The 24,626-nt window shown below is 37.1% G+C and overlaps 1 protein-coding gene and 1 pseudogene across 3 annotated transcripts in view; one reads left to right on the top strand and one right to left on the bottom strand.

Moving 5' to 3' along the window:
* Nucleotides 1–24,626, top strand: part of CRB1 (crumbs cell polarity complex component 1) — a 264,792-nt gene that overhangs the window by 44,007 nt on the left and 196,159 nt on the right. The window lies entirely within an intron of this gene.
* LOC114900053 lies at nt 13,223–13,341 on the bottom strand (annotated as a pseudogene).

The following is a 24,626-nucleotide window of genomic DNA, read 5'->3' as shown; positions in this document are numbered from 1 at the left end:
AACTGAAATTACATACAAATAATTTGTTTTCTTTCTCTTTGAGTGGGGGATTATTTGATAGTCTTTAAATAAATACTTTGTAATTACTTGATATATTCTCTAGCACAATATTTTTATTAGTTAAAAAAATTGAAGCCTAATTTTGTTTAATTTTTAGGCAGGCAGACTCTTATCTGTGTTAATATATTTGCCAGCAAGTTGTGATGATATTGCCTTCCTCGTCAAAACACTTAGTTTAGACTTTTATTTTTAACTGACTTGAGAACTTTCACAACCTCAGCCTTCTTTTCCACCCTTGCCTCTTAGTACTCATGACACAGATCCTATATTCCAGCCATATTAATAAAATAATAGCTAATAGTGAAAGTTGCCGACATTGCTAAGCATTTTATATATGCTATATTTCATTTAATCCTTACAACTCTACCATAAGATAGATATGATAATAATCATCCATATTGTATAGAATCAGATGGCTCTCCCAGGTATCTCAGCCTTTGGTACATAGCAGAGAGCTGGAATGTTTAAGATGCAGCCTTTCAAGTCCAGCCCCAGATATTTCATATGTCTGGGTAGGTCCCATGAGTATGTAGTTCAACAAGCTCTGTGTTTCAAATGCAGGTGATCACAAGTTCTACACTACCCAATATATCCTTCTTGAGAACTTTAGTCATCAGAGTTGTAAGATATAAACATCTCTTTGTCTCCTCGGAAGGATTATTTAGGAGAGAAAATAAGCAGTATGAGCTTTACAAGCATTATTTCCATTTAACATGGATGACAAGTAGAACTTGTCATTAATTCCATTTTATAGCTGAAGAAACAGTGGCACAGCGAGGTTATTTACTTTCCTGAGGCCACGCTGCAGGGAACGGTGGACCTGGAACTAGGACGCAGAGGTCCGACTCTGGATTCTGTGCTCTTAGCTTACATGTACAGACTCTGTTGAAGGGATAGTGCAGAGGGATTAGCGTGCTGCTCAGAACACAATAAAAGCACACAGAAAATTTTAGTTCTTTGGATCATATGCGTTCAATGAATCAATGATTTTTCTTCTTGAACTTTGAAATACATTCTTTTAAAATTAAGAGAAAAGAGTCACCCTTGACTCCATACTATACTTTTTCATGAAAGTGGTGCCTTGCTGTCCTACAAGGGGCATGCTGTGACCTTGATGCATGAATCTGTGGTGAAAGGCTTTAAAGAAACTACCTTATTAGAGCTACCATGCATTAGGAAAGTGATTGACAGCGGTATTTCATGAGTCCTTTATGCATCTGGAGGTAAATTGAATATTTGTCAATGTAAATTCCACATCTAGTTTAATTTAAAATTAATTGTTTTAACCCATATTCAAAGTGTGGTCATAGTATACAAGTGAAATGTGGTTTGATAAAATTATTATTTAAGTTATTTGAATAATTTCAAAGACTTTGGGATACCTGAATTTGAATAGCTGAATTTGAATAGAGTTATTTTAAAGAATGCTTTCTTTTCAATCTACCTAAAGTATAAAGAAATAGAATCTATAAAGACAAAATATGGTCGTATTTATTCAGTCTTAATGCCGCTATCAAGAAATAATTGAGTTTGCTCAATAGGTCAGAGAAGGTTGATGTTATTCATTAGGGAGTAATCGTCTAATTTTCTTTAAAATGTTACTTATATAGAAACATTTGAAACTTTTATATTCACCATTCCAGTTAACATCTTTGCATGTTGTAAAGCGCTTACAGAATTATCAGAGTGAGAAAAAGGTATCTTTGCTTCTTCATAAATTAAACAATTATCTCATCAGTTTACAGTAGAAGTCTCTACTTCATGAAGGTTACTCACTGTTCCCTGAATCATGCAGCAGAATTAATTTTAGCTTGTAATTTTTGATGCTTATTTTAGGCGAATCAGATTTTTCAGGAGAACTGCATTCTTTTTCACCTTTGGTGATTTTCAAAAATTACCATTAATGGTATTACAATATCAAATTTTGAAATTCGAGAGGACAACAACAATCAAGGTTTTTAGTTCTCTTTTATATTTTACTGCTGATTTATTGGAAATCCCTGAGAAGCCCAAATTTCTCCTTTTAGAAAATGAAAATGAGAGTATCTATCTTCCCCATTCACACCATCCCTGTTCACATTAGATTAAACTTCACTATACGTACTTTCATTACAATTTGCATTTCTTTTCATAGTATGTGCCAAAATTTGAAAATATTACTTTTGCGTTGACTTATGTTTTACCTATGAGGTTGTAAGACATGGTTGTAGAAACCATGGGTGTTTTGCTAACTGATATATCCTTAGTCAGTGGGTAGCTACTGTCCAGCTCAGGGTAGTCACTGAAGGAATAGTTATTAAATGAGTAAATGAATGATGGAACTTTTATAGCATTTGCTATAAGAATTGAATATCTTCCTTACTCATGACATTTTGGCATTATTTTTTAACTCTTACATTGTTTTATTTTTTATAAAAGACTTTATTATTTTAGAATAATTTTAGGTTTACAGAAAAATTAAGAGGATGGTACAGGAGGGCCACCTATATCTCATACTCAGTTTCCCCTATTCTTAACATCTTACATCAGTATGGTAGATTTGTTACAATTAATGAACCAATATTGATACATTATTATTAACTAAAGTCAATAGTTTATTCAGATTTCCTTAGATTTTTTTACCTGATATTTTTTTTCCTATTCCGCAATTCCATTCAGAATACCATGTTATATTTGGTTCTCAAGTATCCTTAGGTTCTTTTTGACTGTGGCAGTTCCTCTGGCATTGTTTTTGATGACCTTGACAATTTGAGGAGTACTGTTTAGGTATTTTATAGGATCCTCTAGTGGAATTTGTGGGATGCTTTTCTCATGGTAAGACTGGAGTTATGGGTTATTGGGAGGAAGACCACAGAGATAAAATGTCATTCTCAAGATATCACATCAAGGATCTGTGCAATCAACATGATTTATGACTTCTCTCTCCTTTTTTCTTTTTTTTTGATTTATGACTTCTGATGTTGACCTTAATCACTTGGGACGTGGTATTTGTCAGGATTCTCCACTGTAAACTTCTTTTTTTTCCCTTTCTGTACTTTCTTCTTAGGAAGGAAGTCACTATGCACTGCCCACACCTAAGGAGAGGAGAATTATGCCCGCCTCTGGGAGAACAGAGCATCTACATAAATTACCTGGGATTCTTCCACATGGGAGATTTGGCTTTTCTCCACTGTTTATTAATTTATTCGAGTATTTATGTTACTGTGGAGTCATGGATATTTATTTTGTACTCTGGGTTATACTACTAATACTACTACTACTTTACTGTTTAATACTTACTGTCTAATACTACTTTACTGTTTTGTTTCTCAAGTTGTTCTAGCTTTGGCCACTGGGAGTTCCTTCACTCGGTCCTGTTCTCTTTTATCCTACTCCCTATCAACGTGAGGTGCTTTACTTCGTGACTTTCTGGCTCTGCAAGATGCTCCAGACTTGTCTTGTGTACTTCCTGCCCCAGTCCTACCATAAGCCATTGCACCCGTGAGCCCTAGTTCCTTTTCACTAGAGAATGGCAATAGAAACCAATTATCTGAATGTAAGGTGTGCTTGGTGCCACTGGGGTATCATTTCTTTCAGGCCATCTCAGCTGATAGAGCACAGAAATATATGTGTGTATATACACATTTCCTTACATATATCTATAGGTACCTTGGTACATATATTAAGCTAAACATGAGTTTATGTTGATGCCTCTAACTTCATTACCGCATGGATCATTCTAGCTTCCTCCCCTTCCTTGTCTGTAAATTCCCACTCTAACAGTGAGAAACCTGCCATCTGCCATTCATTTACTTAATTATTTAAATTCAGTAAATATAATTTGAAAAGTATGTAAAGTATATAGGAGTGTCAAATTCTTAACCCATAATCCTGTAGAAATACCTTTATCAATTTGAGTACACTACTTATGTGCATTTCCTTTTGTCTTTAGTCTTAACACTTTGCTTGTTTCCTTAGGACAGCACCTTTTTCCCCACCCCCTTCTGTGTGATTGTATTATACATTTTTTTTGTGTCACAATCAACATTCTTTCCTGGGATCTTTGCATACAATAAAATTCACTCTTTGTGCTCTAAGGTTCTATAGGTTTTGACAAATGCTCCACTACAATAGTATACAAAATAGTTTTACTACCCTAAAAGTCCCCTGTGATATACCTTTTTCACCCTCCTTTCCTGTCCCCAACCCCTGGGCAATCACCGATCATTTTGTTGTCTCTATGGTTTTGTCTTTTACAGGATGGCATATAATTGGAATGATAAAATATGTAGCCTTTTCAGACTAGCTTCTTTCAAGTAGCAATATTCATTTAAGTGTTCTTCATGACATTTTGTGACTTGACAGCTCATTTCTTTTTATCACTGGATAATATTCCATTGTATAGATGTACCACAGTTTGTTTATTCAACTATTGGACGTCATCTTGGTTGCTTCCAGTTTGGGGCTATGGTATTTGTTTCCTAAGGCAGCTGTAACCAAGTGCCATAAACTGTGTAGTTTAAACAGAACTTCATTCTCTCATAGTTCTGGAGGCTATAAGTCTGAAATCAAGGTGTCAGCAGGGCCCTGCTCCCTCTAAAATCCTTCCTTGCCTCTTCCCAGCATCTGGTGGTGGTCTTCAATCCCTGGCATTCCTTGCCTTGCAGCTGCATCACTCCAAGCTCTGCCTATATAATTACATGGTGTTCTTCCTTCATCTGTCTATAGCTCTTCTCTTCTTTTTATAAAGACATCAATCATATTGGGTTAGGACCCATCCTAATAACCACATCTGAACTTGATTACATTTACAAAGACCCCGTTTACAAATAAAGTAAACAAGGCACAGGTACCAGGGTTTAGGACTTCAACATATCTTCTTGGGAGACACAGTTCAACCCATGATATCTATTATAAATAAAACTCTGATTTATGATGAAACTGCTTAATTAATACCACTTTTATTGGGCAAAATTAACTTTACATGCAAATGAATTATAAAAGGATTTTTTAAAACTTGATAAGTGCTCAGTGTAATATGTCCATATTTTTCTCTTATTTTTCCTCATTTCTTTACACTATCCCCACCTTCCACACATTAAACCTTTGGTTTTGAATTGAGGGCTCAGAAATTTCCTCCCACATAGATTTTCCTTATGACATTAGAGTCTGGTTAATATAGAGAGTGGCACCAGAATTGGGCATAAATGTGTTTTCACATTTTCTTGGGACAAATAGCTTATCACTCTTCCCCTACATGAATGTTCAATACTTTAACCTACTTTTCTTTCACAAACTGTGTTTGTTACTTGGGGCACCAAAAGATTATTGTCTTTCATTATTAATTCAAAACAATGGTTATAAATTACTTTGTTGTAAATGTATTATTTGTTTATTAATATAATATCATTCTTTATTTTCTTCTTATGATTTTGCCATAACAGTGAAATTGGAGGAAGGAATGTACTTAGTCATCTAGAACTAGGTTGTTGATATTGTTAACACCCTTTATCAGTCTTCTAGGGTTTCCTTCCCAATTTAATAAAAAGCAGTGACTCCTCCAAAGTTTTCCAGCAATGTGTTAGGTAAGTTGTCATATATTCCCTAGCCTTCTTTTTGTTCTCAGAAAAGTTCTATTACAAGGGAGACTGAAGCCAGTGTACTTAGAATAATAACAGTATGGGACCAAAAAATAAGAAAAGGCATGGCAGTAGGTATGGGCATGACTATTCAGAGCCAAAATGTTTTGACTGGAGCAGAAAGTTTATTGGTTCTAGAGGGAAATCAAGTAAGATTAGTTGTCCCTAGCCTCGAGATAGGATAATTAATAAATATTTAAAAGTTTACTGTTTACTCACTCATTTCTTCATTGACTCCTTTATTCAACTATTAAGTCTACATGCTTGCTACTGCTCAGAGGATACAGTAGTAAACAAAGAGACCACAATCCTTGCTATTGTGAAGTTTATATTTTAATGGGGTGAGACCAGATAAGTCTCAAAAACCAAATAAGTACAATATGTAATTATAAGCTGGCAACAAGTGCTTTGGAGAAAAGCAAAGGATGAGAGACAGAGAGCAGTTGAGCCATGAGGATATCTGGGTGAATACCATTTTGGCAAAGAAAATAGGGGCAACTAGTCCTGAGGGAGGAGTGTGCCCAGAGTGTCTGAGGTATTGCAAGGTGTCCAACGTTGCTGGACTGGATTAAGCAAAAAAAGAGCAAAGTAGGAGAGGTCTCAGGGGTTTTGTTATCCATATCTCGAGTCCTACAAAGTAGCTATTATTAAGCCAATTAAGACACCTGAGACCATGGTAGCTTACGTGATATACCTAAAACACAGCTACAAGGTGATACAACTGAGATTTAATCCCAGACCTGTCAGGTTCTAAGCCTCATACCAGCTCACAAAAGCCAAGACATGTTAAACATTCAGGAATCTTGCAAGCCAGTTATTAAACTGCTGGTGGCTTTAATGAGCGACGGTGGAAGTAATTGCATCACAGAAATTGGCAAACACTACAAATCAGGGTGGTATTTTTTTCTTTTTGAAAAAAATTAGTGCTAGATAACTGAGTGTCCATTTCATCTTTAAAACTTTTCCAAATTAAAAATGTTTACAGTTTCAACTGCTATTCCACTCCTGTGACTAATATCTGCAGAGGCAAAACTTGCTCCTATGTAACCTAGATTAAACTTTCTGTGGTCTTTTTGGTTCCTCACATAATTGTGCTGATAATTCTCAAATGAATGATTCTTTTCTCTGAATCCAAAATTCTTTGATCCTTCAAATAAGTCCACTGTAGGCAAATTAGTGAGAGCAGAGTGCTAATGAGGCTGGGTTTATTGTTCAATCTCAGTATGGTTCTGTTTGCTTCGCACAGAGACCAAGTGTATACAACGAGTACTGGTCAGTCTGATCTGCTGGTCTCAAATCTGTCGCGTTGAACAGAAGGAGAGAGAATGGAAATAGCTCTTAGTAAATCAAGCATCACTACTGGAAAAATCAGTTGTGAGTTAGCAGCAATAACTTTTTCATACAGGGAATTCATTATGTTGATTTCATATCTGTCTATAATTTTAGTGGTCCTTCCTTTTAATATAAAGAACAAATATTTATATTCAGCATTAATTTTTAAATAAGTAGAGTCAGGACATTCAGATTTGGGCCCTGGCCCATCATTAGTTAATTGCATATCCATGAATGCATCTTTTATGCTAATTTCTCACTTGTAGAATGAGGGGGATAGATTATATAATTTCCAGGTTCCTGTGAGATCCACATTTTTTGATTCCATGATTATTCTAAGTAATGGAATCATAGGCTTGGATAAGTAAAGAGTGTTTCTTTTTAAATTAATTTTTTTATTGACGTATAGTTGATTTACAATGTTGTGTTAGTTTCCGCTATACAGCAAAGTGAGTCAGTTATACCATATACATATATACATCCACTCTTTTTCAGATTCTATTTCCATATAGGTCATTACAGAGTACTGAATAAGAGTTCCCTATGCTATACAGTAGGTTCTTATTAGTTATCTATTTTATATATAGTAGTGTGTATATGTCAATCCCAATCTCCCAGTTTATCACCCCCTCCTTTTCCCCTTTGGTAACCATAAGTTTGTTTTCTATATCTGTGACTCAATTTCTGTTTTATAAATAGGTTCATTTGTACCATTTTTTAGATTCCACATAAAAGTGATATCATATGATATTTGTCTTTCTCTGTTTGACTTACTTCACTCAGTATGACAGTCTCGAAGGTCAATTCCTGTAGCTGCAAATGGCATCATTTTGTTCTTTTTTATGGCTGAGTAATATTCCACTGTATATATGCACCACATCTCCTTTATCCATTCCTCCATCAATGGACATTTAGGTTGCTTCCTTGACCTAGCTATTGTAAATAGTGCTGCAATGAACATTGGGGTGCATGTATCCTTTCGAATTATGGTTGCCTCCAGATATTTGCCCAGGAATGGGATTGCTGGATCATATGGTAGTTCTATTTTTATTAGTTTTTAAAGGAATCTCCATACTGTTCTCCACAGTTGCTGTACCAATTTACATTCCCACCAACAGTGTAGGAGGGTTCCCTTTTCTCCACACTCTCTCCAGCACTTATTGTTGTAGATTTTTTTAAAAAATTATTTATTTATTTATTATTTTTGGCTGTGTTGAGTCTTCGTTTCTGTGAGCGGGCTTTCTCTAGTTGTGGCAAGTGGGGGCCACTCTTCATCGCGGTGCGTGGGCCTCTCACTATCATGGCCTCTCTTGTTGCGGAGCACAGGCTCCAGACGCGCAGGCTCAGTAGTAGTGGCTCATGGGCCTAGTTGCTCCATGGCATGTGAGATCTTCCCAGACCAGGGCTCGAACCCGTGTCCCCTGCATTGGCAGGCAGATTCTCAACCACTGCGCCACCAGGGAAGCCCCTGTTGTAGATTTTTTGATAATGGCCATTCTGACTGGTGTGAGGTGATACCTCATTGTAGTTTTGATTTGCATTTCTCTAATAATTAGTGTTGAGCATCTTTTAATGTACCTCTTGGCCATCTGTATGTCTTCTTTGAGAAATGTCTATTTAGATCTTCCGCCCATGTTTTGATTGGGTTGTTTGGGTTTTTTTTTTTACATTGAGCTGCATGAACTGTTTGTATATTTTGGAGATTAATCCCTTATCGGTTGCTTTATTTGCAAATATTTACTCCCATTCTGTGGGTTTTCTTTTCATTTTGTTGGTGGTTTCCTTTGCTGTGCAAAAGCATTTAAGTTTAATGAGGCTCCATTTGTTTATTTTAGTTTTTATTTTCATTACTCTCAGAGATGGATGAAAAAAGATATTGCGGCAATTTATGTCAGAAATTGTTCTGCTGATGTTTTCCTCTAAGAGTTTTATAGTATCCCGTCTTATATTTAGGTCTTTAATCCATTTTGAGTTTGTTTTTGTGTATGGTGTTAGAGAATGTTCTAATTTCATTCTTTTACATGTAGCTGTCCAGTTTTCCCAGCACCACTTATTGAAGAGACTGTCTTTTCCCCATTGTATATTCTTGCCTCCTTTGTCATAGATTAGTTGACTGTTGGTGTGTGGGTTTATCTCTGGACTTTCTATACTGTTCCATATCATTTTTCACAGAATTAGAACAAAAAATTTTATAATTTTTATGGAAACACAAAAGACCCTGAATAGCCAAGGCAATCTTGAGAAAGAAAAATACCTGGAGGAATGAGGCTGCCTGACTTCAGACTATAGTACAAAGCTACAGTAATCCAAACAGTATGGTACTGGCACAAAAACAGGAATAAAGATCAAGAGTGTTTTTGTAATTCACCCTGTATGACGCAGCTTTCATTAGATTATGCTGCAACAATCAAACTCAACATCTTAGCAGTTTACAACAACAAAGGTTTATATTTTGTTCCCACCACATATTGCGGGCAGGTTGACTGTAACTCTACTTCATGTGTCTTCATCCGGAGACACAGGTTGAAGAGGTAATCCCTTTTTAGAACTGGTGTTTTCACAGCAGAGGGAAAGAGCATTGGTAGAACCATGTCATGGCTTCAGTGCGTATGTGACCTATGTCAGTCTGGCTCATATTTAATTCATCAAAGCAGGTCATGTGGCTAAGCCTGATGTCTTTGAACCAGGGATATATTAAGGCAGAAAATATTTGAAACAAATAGTATGGTCTGCTTTACTTTTCCCTTGTTTCCAACTTCCAGAGGGCAATTTCTATACAAATTTATTTAAATAAACATTAAGGATGAATATTAAAAATGTACTGACATTGACAAACATTTCAACAAATATTTATTAAGTAGTTAATATGAGCAAAGTAATGACTATAGAAAATACCATTGTTCTCCAGGCAAATCTACATTGTAGTGGGATGGACAGATGTATAAAGGCTGTTCACACATTGTTGTCTAAGAGAATAATCACGCTTTAAAGTATTGTCAGAGATCTGTGCATGTATCTAGGCATTCTTTTCTGATGTAGATAGAGAAAATTTAGTCCAAAAAATCAAACTAGTCTTGTGATACGAAGAAATGTTTTCTGGAAGGAAATATAATCAAGCTTGCTTTGAAATCATTAACCCTACTAAAATTAATTATATTTTGAGGTTAAGTTCAACTCAGAATTTAGGCAATAGCATATCCGGTTTGTATATTATAAATTCCTAGTTATCTCCATCCTCATTTCATTTACTGATATCATTAGAAACTTGAAAAACTGTTTCTCCCTCTATTCACCAGTCTTCTCACACCCAACACAGTCAACACTCTGGTCACCAACTGTGGGGTAGTTTTGCCCTCACCAAGCAATTCTCCAATTCTCTGTGCACACCAACTGGGTGTCCTACATTTCAGCTAAATTCTGACGCTGTCTACCCGGGGCTAGCTCAGATCCCACAGGTTAAGGGCTCAGTCCCACTCCCATCTCCCCCACTTCAGACACCAATTGCAAGTCTAGGTTGTCACCTGTGCTTCTGACTCGCTGGCTATAAATCAGAGGTTCCCACAACCACTTCCTCAGGTTTGATAATTTGCTAGAGTGGCTAACAAAACTCAGTGCGAAAACAAGTTTACTTACTAGTTTACTGGTTTATTATAAAAGGATACAACTCTGGAACAGCCAGATGGAAGAGATGCCCAGGGTAAGGTGTGGAGGCAGGAGGGACGGACTCGGAGCTTCCACGCCTTCTCCAGGCGAGCCACCCTCCCAGCCCCTCCATGGGTTCATCAACCCAGAAGGTCTCCAAATCCCCACAGTTGGGTGTTTTTATGGATGCTTCATTACGTAGGCATGGTGATCAAATCATTGATCACAGGTGATTACCTCAACTTCCTGTCCCTGTCTCCTCCCCAGAGGTCAGAGGATGGGGAAGCAAGTTCCAACCCTCTAATCCCTTGGTTGGTTGCCCTGGCAACTAGGTCCCATCAGGTGTTTATCTAGGGGTTTTCCAAAATCACCTCGTTAACATAAACACTGGTGTGCTTGAAAGGGCTGTTGTGAGTGACAAGGCACTTCTTTCACCTTTATCACAGGAACTATCGATATTTCAGGAACCAAGGACAAAGACCAAATAATATAAAAATGATGCTCCCAGGGCTCTTAAGAAATTACAAGAATTTGAAGAGCTATGTGCCAGGAACCATGGATGAAAACTTAAAAAAAATATTTCTTATTATATCACAATGTCACACACCTCTGTGAGAGGCTGGGTAAGGAAAGAGAAGAGAAAATGCAAAGCTTTACATTTTAAGTATCAATGCCTGAGAATTGCATCAAACTCACTATTATAAGAAGCTATTATTAAAAGATAAACTGAGCCATATTAAAATTTTAAGAGTTTATCTGAGTAAAAATAGATTTGAATGCCAAATTGCACAGTCAGAATTTGGAAATACTGATTGCACTATTTATGAGACCTTCTAAATTTTGGTACACTGGACAGTTTAAAACTTTTGGTGCCCTGAATTATATAGCCTTTGGGTAGAAACAGCATGCAGAGTCTGCCTCCAGACTTTGGGCTTGATGAAGAAAAACATTAATGCAAATATAATGGGCAATGAGAAATCAAAAAATATAATCAAAGGAGAGAGATGCAGTGGGAACCTCATCAATCCAGCCTGTGAATAGGTTCCGCCTGTGAATAATGACCTATTGCTTAAACCATAAGAAATAAAGGTATTAAAGACTGTGTATCACCAGTGCATGTGCTACAAGTATAATTTCAAATATCAACATACTGTATATTCTCAAAGGGAATTTGTTGTGAGACTGGTGAATTTCAAAGAGCCATGAACTTTGGGAATAAACTGACTTCCAAAAAATCCAAATATCATACTGACCATGTATGCTATTAAGCACATTTCTCTAAGGCTTTTTTTTCCCCTCAATAGGTAATCATGAACACTGGAATTGTTTAGAGTGAAGATTGTCACAAAGATATATCTCATTAATTCTTAGGGTCAATTGTGTGCCTACCATCAATATAATTGTTTATTTTTTACGTGAAGGGTAGTTTTTATTATGTCCTTTTCCTGGGAAATATTTCACTGTTTATTGATCAAAGCTGATGAATTCATATTTATGAAGGCAACATTTTCTTATGTAACTCTATTTTCTTTTGCTATTTTATGGAATATATGTAACCATATTTTGCAAACTAAATTGGTCAGTGAGATTGTGTGTACAGCAATGGTTTACACAATTTAAAGTGTAAAATAAACACATGGGGGGTCATTTAAATAATGGATTTTTTTTATGGGTTCTAAATCCAGATGTTTTGATTCAGTTATTCCTGGTGGGACCCAGGAATCAGGTTTTTTCTTTTCCTTAAAAACAAACCCCACATGACTGTGATGCATGTCTTTTACAGATTAGACTTTGAGACACTAATCCATAGTTTAACAAAGTAGGAGTTGGTAAATGATTGATTCTTAAAGTGTGGTGAAAACTGGCATGAGGGAAGAAGCGGGGAGAGGAGGGGAGTAACAGGGGTAAGAAAAAGGCGAGAAGCAGCCAAGGGCACAGTGCATTTGGGACCTATTAATAGAAAAAGGGAACGGGGGAGTGACGTGAGATGAGGGGCTGTGGGCAGGGTGCACATGAGAAAAGGCTTTAAGTGCCGCAATGGACAGTGATTAGATAGTCACAGGTGCCCAAATGTTTTCACACCGTGGTCCAAAGAGAAAGGATAATATATGCACACCACACTTACCACGTAGTCAGGACTGTTGGCAGCAAGGGTGACCACCTGGTGGCCTGTGGCTCTGGCACCCCTGTAACCTACTCTGGGCACACGTTTGGGAAGTGCCAGGAAGGACATGGGAAGCCACTGAGGGACTTGAAACAGGAACACTGACATGGCCACAATGAGGAGGTTCTGGAGGGCAAGGCTGTTAGGTAGGAGACCTCGAATGAAATGATGGGGACCTGAACGGTGTGGTTATAGTAAGGAGGAAGAAACAAGGGTGGCTTAAAATATTTCGGGGGGAAATCAGCTTCATGTTTGATGAGAAATGAGAGAGGGAAAGGGAGTGTTGTGAAGGATGACTTCCAGGCCTCCAGCATGCCCACCTTAAATAATGCTATGATGTCATCGACTGAAATCATAAAGGCAAAGAAGAAAGTAGGGTGCATACTTACACTTTTTTTTTTTTTAATGCCTACAGCACCAGGTATTCCCAGACGGTCTCCCACCCAAGTACTAACCAGGCCTGACCCTGCTTAGCTTCCAATATCAGACGAGATCCCGCACGTTCAGAGTAGTATGGCCATAGTTGCATACTTACACTTTAAACCTATTTTGAAACGTAATTGGGACATTCAGGTGAAGATGTCCATCAGGCAGTTAGAGACGCCCCTCCAAAGTTTAAGGGAGAAACTCAATTACGGATAAAGAGTCAAATCCTCACTTGCTAATTCAGTAACTACCATTGAGCCCACACTATGGACTATTTTCCATGACAGGAACAGGGCACACAAATATCTGAGAGAAGTTCTATAAAATATTTTCACATTGTGTATCAAAAGCCTTAAATAAGAATGTTCATACCTAACAACCTAGAAACTCTTTGAGAAAAATAATAATTGAAAATTAGGGCAAAGATTAACATGCCAAGGTAGCCATAACATTTGCATATAGTGGGAAATTAGAAATAACTTTAATGAAATCAATCAAGCACATTTGTACTAAGAAAATGTTTGAAATATAAATTGTGTTGCTTTATGCTCTGGTATCTAGAGATGCTTTCAAAGACAAACAAAATCCAGTAACCAAAATGAAATTAAAATAATTCAAATGTTTCCTGGGCTTTCTTAAGAAAAAAAAAATACAGAATATAATACACAGAAAAACTGCAAAAAATACTTTCTCCATTTTTATGTTCTCAATATCTCTGACTACTTCCCAAAGTCCAGTCTCTCAGCCTCCCCAAAGCTCCTTTCTTTTGAGGTCCTCATAGGCCCCCCTTTCTTGCCTCTTGGAAATAAATCTCTACTCTCATAAAAATTTCCCGTCCTAGATTTTCAAGTTCCATTTCTCTCTTTTTCCATTATATTAATTTTGCATCACAAAAACCCAGGAACAAAGCTGGTGAGGATCAAATGTTTCATAGTGGTTAGGGGAGGGGTAGGGAGGATGAGCAAACAAAGCCAAATTTCCTCTAGTGAATAAGAAAAGAGGGAAAGAATGTCAACACTTATTCAGAAGTTAACTTTTGCCTCTCAAAAAATTGTAAGTGATAAAATACCCATGCGGGATGTCAAATTGTATAGCATGTACAACACACAGTATGTGATATAAAAAACAGGCAAAATTTTTAATCACCATAGAATAGTACTTGTACTAAAATAAATCTTATTTCAAAATAGTATAGGTATTCCAACAATTGTGGGCTTAAATTTTAAGTCACAGAGCTTCTGCTAACAGAAGGAGCTATATAGGGACAAAAATATTAAGTAAATATTTGCTGTTTTTAAGATGCTAAAAATATATACTTATTAGAGAGAAATCAGTTTCAAAAATATGTAAGAAATGAGAAATAGTTTATTTCAATTGTAAGGTGAGTGACCTTGAACCATTTTACTTAAACTCTGCATTTTCCATCCCTGCAAAATGGAAATGGTGATTATGTCCAACTGTATTGTAGTATTGCGAGGACTGAATAAATTCATGTATGCGTGACATCCACTCTGCTCTACCAGTAGCTGAGGTCTTAACTTCAGATTGACAGTCAAACTCAAAATTCACCATAGGCTTCAGCAAGCACCAGTTTTGGTTATCTTTAAGAAGGTTTGCAGGACAAGCATCATGGCACACAAAACAACTTGGCAGTAGTCCCATATTTCCTAGGTACAGCTCTCAATGTCCTGGCCATCCTGCACACTGGGTGTGTGGCATCACCAGGGGCAAAGTTGACTAGACACAGCTTCAGCCCAGGGTAGCCATCGGCTCTGAGGTCCTTTCAGCTTTTATAATGAGTCCTGTGCCTATACCCTCTGTGGGTTACATCTCCCCAGGTTGATGTGAATAGCCCCCGTGCTCCAGGACAGCTCCATTCCATTAGTTCCCAGTTACTCATAGACAGCCTTAATGATGATTACAAGTGCTTAGTCTGGGACATGGGATTCTCACTTATCTTGCATCTGATTTAGGTGCAACTATTCCTCATTTGCTGCTGCAAGACTAAAGGTCGAATCTTCAGGCCTGCTTTACACAGACACATAGTAAGCACATAAAAATCTTACAATCATTGCATTTGTCTTTCAAAAATGGATAAATCAAGTGTTCATTATAATACTATAATTATTTTAAAAAGAGAACAAGGAAATCCACTGCTTGGTTGACATATCTCTTCTTCCTTGATGTTTTTTTTTTAAATGATCATTGCTGAAATTAGATGTTCACCCTATGCTCTGTCACAATCCTTTCATTTCTAGTAAAATTTAAACCTACTCTGTCCTTGAAAGCAGTTTGTGTTGCAGGTCAATAATTATCATGTCATGTAACAATTCAGTGTAGCGGGAGTGAGGGATTTTGACAAGTTGTGGTCTTGAGTGTAAGTGGCTGAAATAGGTCGGGAGTGAAGGCTACTGTAGTGTGAGATTGGTCGTTAACCTGTGAAGGATGATTCTGATCAACACTGAAGTCCCTCTGGCTGGGAAGTGACCTGGATGGTAGTTGGGATAATTGGTTGGAGGGAGTGGAAAGGTGAGGCTCCATGTGCTCCAAGGGCATGGCTTCTAAGAAGATTGTGCAAGGAAATGATGGCTAAACTACTTTGAATGATAAGTGACCATGGATTTGGGGGTCAGAGAATAAAAAGAGAGAATTTGGAAAGAAATGGAGGAGCGGGGAGAGCTTGGTCAACTTGGCAGAGGCCACAGCTTCCGGAGAAAAATAGCCAGTGAAACGTTCCTCTCTGTGGGGTGTACAAAGGGCGAGGAATGAGAATGTCAGAGTCTCAATTTTAACTCCTCTGTATTACCGCATTTTAAAGCCTCTCTGTCCCTCCAAACTTTCGGTAAGATTTTATTACCTTTCTAGCTTTGGGGAGTGGAATTGTGAATAATGGTAATAATGGTGGAACTGAGCTATGAACAGTATATTGTTACTCCCATTTGCCTCCCTGCTGAGGCCAAAGTGATGGGAACAAGGGTTTTTGAGAGATCACAGTCCAGAAGTTTTGAGAGGTGATGCTGACTCAGCAGGCAACCTCTTCCCATTTTCACCAGAGGACGAGCCTGCCAGGGAAACACACATGCTGATTAAATAGTGAAGAGAATCATCTACATAGAATTAAAGCTGTCTCAATAAATCTTACTTTTAAGGAATTACTAATTTATTTATTCTCTGAATTAGAAAAGAATCTATTTTTTATAAAGTTTTCCTGGCCTGTGTGAGTGTCTAGGACTTCTTAGCCAGCACAGTAAAGTCACAGTGTTTTTCTAGAATTAATCTTCAGTGTGATCACAGATTCTCAGTACCGAAGGACCCCTGGGTGCCGTGGATGCCCTCTTAATGCACCACCCAGCCCCGTGATTTTATAAAGAAATCACTAACACAGGTATCATTTTTTGCATTATAATTTTATAAAAATTTTGTTTATATCTGTAATTTAAAGGAAAACCTTATGGTCATCAGAGATAATGAATATTTGATTTGATTATTTAACTGAGTCATTTTGTCTCTGGTTCACGGGTAAAAGGAAAACTGTTTTGAGTTCTATTAATTTTTTACTTCATTGAGTATTGGACATTTATGAATAAAAGTTCATAAAGATCAGAGAATTCTCAAATTAAACTTAGGTTGATAGATTCATTTATTGTGTAATATTTATATGCTTTTGAAATTCCAAAAATTCACATTGTATCATATATTCAGAGGTCACAGGACAGGTAAAAAGAATTTCTGGAATATAGACTGAATAAATAGGAGTCAATTAAGAAAGAAATGTCCATTGACAGATGAATGGATAAAGAAGATGTGGCACATATATACAATGGAATATTACTCAGCCATAAAAAGTAATGAAATTGAGTTATTTGTTGTGAGGTGGATGGACCTAGAGACTGTCATGCAGAGTGAAGTAAGTCAGAAAGAGAAAAACAAATACCATATGCTAACACATATATATGGAATCTAAAAAAATAAATAAATGGTACTGATGAACCTAGTTGCGGGGCAGGAATAAAGAGGTAGACATAGAAAATGGACTTGATGACATGGGGTGGGAGGGCGAAGCTGGGGCAAAGTGAGAGTAGTAGCATTGACATATATACACTATGGAATGTAAAATAGTTGTCTGGTGGGAAGCAGCAGTGTAGCACAGGGAAATCGGCTTGGTGCTTTGCGATGACCTAGAGGGGTGGGATAGGGAGGGTGGGAGGGAGGCTGAAGAGGGAGGGGATACGGGGGCAGGTGTATGCATATGGCTGATTCGCTTTGTTGTGCAACAGAAACTAACACAGTATTGTGAAGCAATTATACTCCAATAAAGACCTATTAAAAAAAAAAAAAGGAAAGAAAGGTAGAACTTGATGATAAAGAGACTGACTTTGGTAAATCCTAAGTTGGGAAGATATAATAAAGTTGGTCCTAGCCCTTTGAACAGTAGAGTAACTTTAACCTACTGTAACCAACCTGGTATCTTCTCCAAATCTCCTGATGCAATACCTGACATTTCTCCTCATTGTTTGTTGCTTTTGCTAGTTCAAACTCTCCAGAAGGTTCATTTATGAAAAGACAATTCCACGTTAATTCATCAATCCATCAACATAGATTTACTTTCAGTTTCTTAACTTAGAGACTTGAAACAACAAGACCTAAAGTAGATCACCTGTGGAGAGCTTGGAAAAGATTGTAAGCATAAGAAACTGGTTATCGTGACCCCTATAGTGGGGACCCTGACTGACCCCAGTGCAGCATGCGGATACTGACTTCTCATTGTGAGAAAGACAGATGCTAAAGAAAGATGCTGGAGGCAGTAATAAGGCAAAATTCACTCATGCTTAATTTATCTAAGTCTTGTCTGAAAATTCTAATTTTCACGCTACTCGTGAAGGAAAAAGAAATACAACTAATCAAATGATCCACCAGGAATTGCCTTCCTTCTTAGTTATACAAACTTGGGTAAAAACAAAAGAAGGGGATTAAGAGGTACAAACTTCCAGTTATAAAATAAATAAGCATGGGGATGTAATATACAGCAGAGGGAATATAGTCAATAATATTGTAATAACATTGTATGGTGATGGATGGTAACTAGGTTTATTATGGTAATCATTTCATAACGTATGAAAATATTGAATCGCTCTGTTGTACAACTGAAACTAATATAAAATTCTAAATCAGTTAAACTTCAGTGAGAAAACCAAGTGCAAAAAAATAGAAATTAGTTACATTTAAAGATTATGTTGCATTTAAAGGTTATATTCTATTCTTAATTTTTTGAGGAATCTCCAAACTGTTCTTCATAGTGGCTGCACCAGTTTACATTCTAATCAACAGTGCAGTAGGGGTCGCTTTTCTCCACATGCTCTCCAGCACTTGTTATTTCTTACCCTTTTGATAATAGCCATTGTAATGGGCGTGAGGTGGTATCTCATTATGGTTTCAATTTGCATTTCCCTGATGATTAGCGATATTGAGCATCTTTTCACGTGTCTGTTGGCCACTGTATGTCTTCTTTGGAAAAGTGTCTATTTAGGTCCTCTGCTCATTTTTTAATTGGGTGGTTTGTTTTTCTGATGTTGAAATGGATGAGTTCTTTGTATATTTTTGGATATTAACCCCTTATCAGATATATTACCATATGAGCTAGCTATTCCACTTCTGGGTATTTACTTGAAGAATACAAAAGCACTAATTCAGAAAGGTATATGCACCCCTATGTTCACCACAGTATTATTTTCAATAGCCAAGATATGGAAACAACCCAAGTGCCTAGTGATGGATGAATGGATAAAGAAGATGTGGTATATATACATATGATGGAATATTACTCAACTATAAAAAGAAATACAGTCTTGCCATTTGTGACAATGTGGATGGACCCTGATGGTATTATACTAAGTGAAATAAGTTAGATGGAGAAAGACAAATACCATGTGATTTCATGCATTTGAGGAATAAATAAATAAATAAAACACATAGATACAGAGAAAAGAATAGTGGTTACCAGAGAGGAAGGGGATAGAGGGAGAGCAAAATGGGTAAAGGGGGTCAACTGTATGGCGATGGATGGAAACTAAACTTTTGTTGATGGGCACACTGTGGTGTATACAGAAGTCAAAATATTGTTGTTCACGTGAAACTTATATACTGTTATAAACCAACGTTACGTCAGTATAAATAAATAAATAAACATTTTTAAAAATTAAAAAAATAAATAAAGGTCATATTCTGAAGGGCACTTCCACTTCTGAGCAAGATGGAATAACAGGGACTGGAATTACCCTCTTGTCTGAAGCAATTAAAAACTTGACAATATATATAAAATAATGGTTTTTAAGACATGGCCATCAGGTAATAAGGGACAGTCATCTCCAAGTAATGAGAAACAAACAAGAGAGCCCTAATTTCTTGAGCTTACGACCTTGAGAGAGTTTCCAGGAAACAGCATTGGGTGAGGGGACCCAAGCTGAGCCCAGCAAATCACTGAACTGAGGGGCCAAAGCTGAATGTTTGAGGAGACTCTGCCAGAAAGTATTCTCAGTATAAAGTTCTTGAGAGGAGATTGCTGCCCAGAGACAGAGGACCAGAGACATATGCAGAGGCTTCCTCTTGCATATTCAGCTGAGTTCTGATCAGCTCATGCATGTGAGGAAACTACCCAAGACCCAGAAAAGAATATGACCTGAAATGATGGAAGATAATAGCACCCAGCACTCACAGAGGACTGAGAAGAGTACCTGTCCCCACCTGCCGGACTAGATAACCTCATGATTGATGGGACATTGGGTAAACAGAGGAACCTGCCTCAGTAGTGGTATAATTAGCTCTGGACTCTGCCTACTCTTGTCCTACTCAACAAATCTTAAAAGCAAACCTGAAAGGATTAAACTACTTCCAAATAACTGCATCACAGAACAAAGTTCAAGAATATTTATAGGAGGACAAAAATAACCAGTACCTAACAGGGGTAAAGTTCACAAATAAAGAGGCATGCAAAGAAACAAGAAAGTAAGACCCAAATGAGAAAAATCAATCGAAACTGATCATAAACTGGCACAGATGTTAGAATTAGCAGATAAGGACATTAAAACAGTTACCACTGTATTCCAGATGTTCAAAAAGTTAAGTAGAAATGTGGACAGTATGAGAAAAGATTTAAATCAAACTTAAAGAGATTAAAACAACAATGTATGAGATGAACAGTACCCTGGATGGGGTTAGTGGCAAATTAGACATTGAAGGAAAGATTAGTGACACAGAAATAGAAACTGTCCAAAATTAAACAGAGAGAAAGAGCATTTAAAAAGAAAGCAAAGCAAAACAAACAGAAAAACAGAGCATCAGTGAGCTGTTCTACAACTTCAAGAGGTCTAATATATGTATAATTTGAGTCCCTGCAGAAGGGGATGAGGAAAAAAAATACTTGAAGAAATAATGGCCAAAGTTCTCCATGGGCCAAACTTTTCTAGTGGATGAAAACTGTAAACCTACAGATCAAACAACAACCATCCCCCCAAAAAACCAAAAAAAACCCACCCAACAAACTCAAAATTCCCAAGCACAAGAAACATAAAGAAAACTATACAAAGGCACATCATAATCTCTTTGCTCAAATAAGTGATAAAGAGAAAAATCTTAAAAGTAGCCAGAGGAAAAAAGACACGTCATACAGAGGAACACAGACAAGACTGTCAGCAGATTCCCCCTGGGTGAATAGGTAACTAGTGAGGTACTGATGGCAGGTTGATTATATTTTACCACTTCTGAGGTGGAGGGGGCAGTGATTTACTCCCACTGACATGGACAATTATTCTGTACTTGGGTTTTGTTCCTCCTACCCACCATATCTATCAAAGCAACACAGTCTCCATAGTCACCATCATGCTATTCTATCCAAAATTGTATCCTTCTTTCCTCATTTCTATTCTATTTTGTATCGGGAATGTTGTTTAGGGTTAATATAGTTTAGATCATGGGTTACAAAAGGTCAGGATAGAATTTTCACTGGATGAGGAGAGAAATGGCCATCAACCAGTATGGTAGGCAACCCTAAGATGGCCCACAGTGACCCCCCGGCAATATTCATCGTTGTGAAATCCCTTCTTGAAGGGACTGAACCTGTCTCCTAAGGAATAAAACAACACAAAAACAATGGATGTCACTTTTGAGATTAGATTACAAAGAACTGTGGCTTCTACCTTGGGTGCTTTCTCCCTTTCTCTTGCCTGCTTGCTCTCAGGGAAGCCAGCTGTCATACTGTGAGCTCTCCTGTGGAGGGGATCACATGGCAGAGAATTGAGGCCCCAGGATAAAAGCCAGTGAGGAACTGAGGCCCCAGGATAAAAGCCAGTGAGGAACTGAGGCCCTCAATCCAATAGCATGCAAGGGACTAAACTCTGACAAAACCACACAAGTGAGTTTGGAAATGGATCCTCCCCTCATTAAGCATTCAGATGAGACTGCAGCCCCAACCTAATGAAGGACCTTGAGTCAGAGGTTTCCAGCTAAGCTTTGCCTAGAGTCCTGACACAAAGAAACTGTAAATTAAAAGATGTTTGTTGTTTTCGAGGTGATTTGTTATGCAAAAAAGGATAACCACTACACTCATAGATCCTGGAATTGGAGGATGCTGTGAATGACGAGAATATGAGGAAAGAGCATTCTGGTGTTTTCTTTTATAGGAGGAATAACTTCATTCTGTTAGGTGGGAGTATATTGTTTTTTATTTTATTTTTTGAAGTTTAGGCATGGAACAGTGATGCGTGTTGATGGCCAACAGGCGTGCATATTATTACACGAGTTTTGCTGAACAACAGTATTTGAAAACCCTTTTTGTATGTAGGCAATTTCCCACTTTATAAGTTATGTCTTCCCAAGATAAGAGTCAGACTGCTTGGTGGCTAGAACACAAGGCAGGAAATCTAGACTCTGCCAATCAGACATAATATATGCATGAAACTTGGAATTGGAAGTGAACAGATGAAATGGCAGCTCTGCCCAATGGAATTGGTGTAACATATTCAGGCAAGCATGTTGTGATAATGATGGAGCTGTTTGTTTTTTCTTCAAACGCAAGTGGGCGGAATTCTGGCATCCAATACTGAAAGTTACCAAGACACAGAGAAAATGGAGTTTCCCTTAAAGCATTCCTTGTGGGATGGCTGCACACTTCAGAGCCAAGACCTCTGACTTTCAAGAGAGGCCCCAGGCTACCCAATATTCTTTAATAAAATTCTTTTCTGCTTAAAGTAGTCAGAGAAGACTCTGTGGTAGGCATCTAAAATCCTTTTCCTGGTACATTATAACTTATGGAATGGTCCATTATTTTCCCACTGACTTGTCATTATACCTCTGTATATACGCATGGTTCTAAATGAAGGCTGTCTCTTAAGTTCCACTCTTCTGTTATCTACCCCTGTACTACTACCATATCATATTAATTCTTAGAAAGTTTGGTATGCTTTACCTATCTGTTTCTGAAATTACTGAGCTAAAAATCTTTCACATGGTTGGCAAAAGAACGTGGAAAATTATCTTTGTCATTTCATCTATTTTTGATCTTTTTAAGCTTTGTTTTGTGTGCCTACTAGTTCATAATTTTATCTTTCTGGTGAATTATTTTATTTATAATTATTCTTTTTTATTCCTAATAATGCTTTTTTAAAAATTTATTTATTTGATTTATTTTTATTTTTGGCTGTGTTGGGTCTTCATTGCTGTGTGCAGGCTTTCTCTAGTTGCAGTGAGCGGGGGCTACTCTTCGTTGCGGTGCGTGGGCTTCTCATTGCGGTGGCTTCTCTTGTTGTGGAGCACGGGCTCTAGGCGTGCGGGCTTCAGTAGTTGCAGCACTTGGGCTCAGTAGTTGTGACTCGCAAACTCTAGAGCTCAGGCTCAGTAGTTGTGGCACACAGGCTTAGTTGCTCCGTGGCATATGGGATCTTCCTGGACCAGGGCTCAAACCCGTGTCCCCTGCATTGACAGGCGGCTTCTTAACCATTGTGCCACGAGGGAAGCCCCCTAATAATGCTTTTTATACAAAATCTGTTTGGTATTAATTTAGGTACACCAATTTTATTTTGGTTCATAATTTTCTGAGATAACTTTTTTATTCTTTCATTTAAACCTTTCTGTATCACCATGTTTTTAGGTTAATTTCTTGCACAGAAGCTACAGTTAAATTTTGATTTCATATTTAATTTGAAACTTCCTATCATCTAACTGATGATCTGAGCTCATTTATATGTACTGTGATTATTAATATATTTGGGTTTGTTTATGTCATCCTATTTTGTGCTTTCTGTTTACCATGTTTTTTCAGAGTCTCATTTTCCTTCCCCTCCTTTTATGCACTATTTTGGGTTGATGCAGTTTCTTTTATTCCTTCCCCACCCCCACCTTCTGATTTGACAATATTATTTTGTTTCTATTCTTTTAGTGTTGTCCTTACAATTTAAAAGGCACAATCTGATTTTTTTAAGTCTGAAGTTAATAAATATCCCTGCACTCCTATTGAATAATATGAGCATCTTATTTTCTTTACCTCTGACCACAATGCTAATATATTGTATGTTACTGTGTATTTTCCTTGCATCTCCTTCATCTACACCCATCAATTTTCTATTTTGTTATTATTTTTAATCCAGTTAGTATTTATGTATTAACAATTTCTTTGCTTATCGAAGCTTTTGACATATTACCTCTTCCATCTGATTTCAGTTTTCTTCTTCCTTCTGTAGTTGGGCCAATAAATGGGAAACATCCTTCTGAAATGTCATTATTTTCTCCTTAACTATTGAATCGTATTTTATCTTTGACGCTATCATGTCTCTGTCTTCAGGTCACAGTTTTTTCTGTGGAGAGTTTTGCTCTCACCCTGATTTTGGTTCCTTTGGAGGTTCTTTTTTCTTTTTTTGGTTGCTTAACACATTCTGTTCATCTTTGGTATATTATGATGTTCCTTGGTTGGGCATTTTCTTTAAATATTTATTTTATTTGTCATGCTCAAGACTTTTTGGGCTTCTTGAATCTGAATGTTTACACCTCTTATGGGTTTTGAGGAAATCTGAGCCTTTTATCACTTTAAATACTGTCTCGCATTCTCTCTTCTCTCTCTGTACCCCTTTTAAATGAATACTGGAGCTTTTTCTTCTATCTTTGCAAACTGCTAACCTCACTAATATATTTTTTCTTTTTCTTTTCAGCTCTGTTTAATTTATTGATTTAAATGTTAGTGGCTACATTTTCCTGCCCAAGAGATCCATTTGCCTTTTAAAAATGTACCTATTTTTTAACACAATATATGATTTTTTTTGTATTGCAATTTCAATTTCTTTTTAAGATATATAATATATATTATATACAACTGTATATGTGTATGTATAAAATACATG

Source organism: Monodon monoceros, unplaced genomic scaffold (genome assembly GCF_005190385.1).
Source record: "Monodon monoceros isolate NGI ecotype Baffin Bay Population unplaced genomic scaffold, NGI_Narwhal_1 Super_Scaffold_18, whole genome shotgun sequence".
Lineage (NCBI taxonomy): Eukaryota > Metazoa > Chordata > Mammalia > Artiodactyla > Monodontidae > Monodon > Monodon monoceros.
This window is presented reverse-complemented; position numbering and strand designations above follow the sequence as displayed.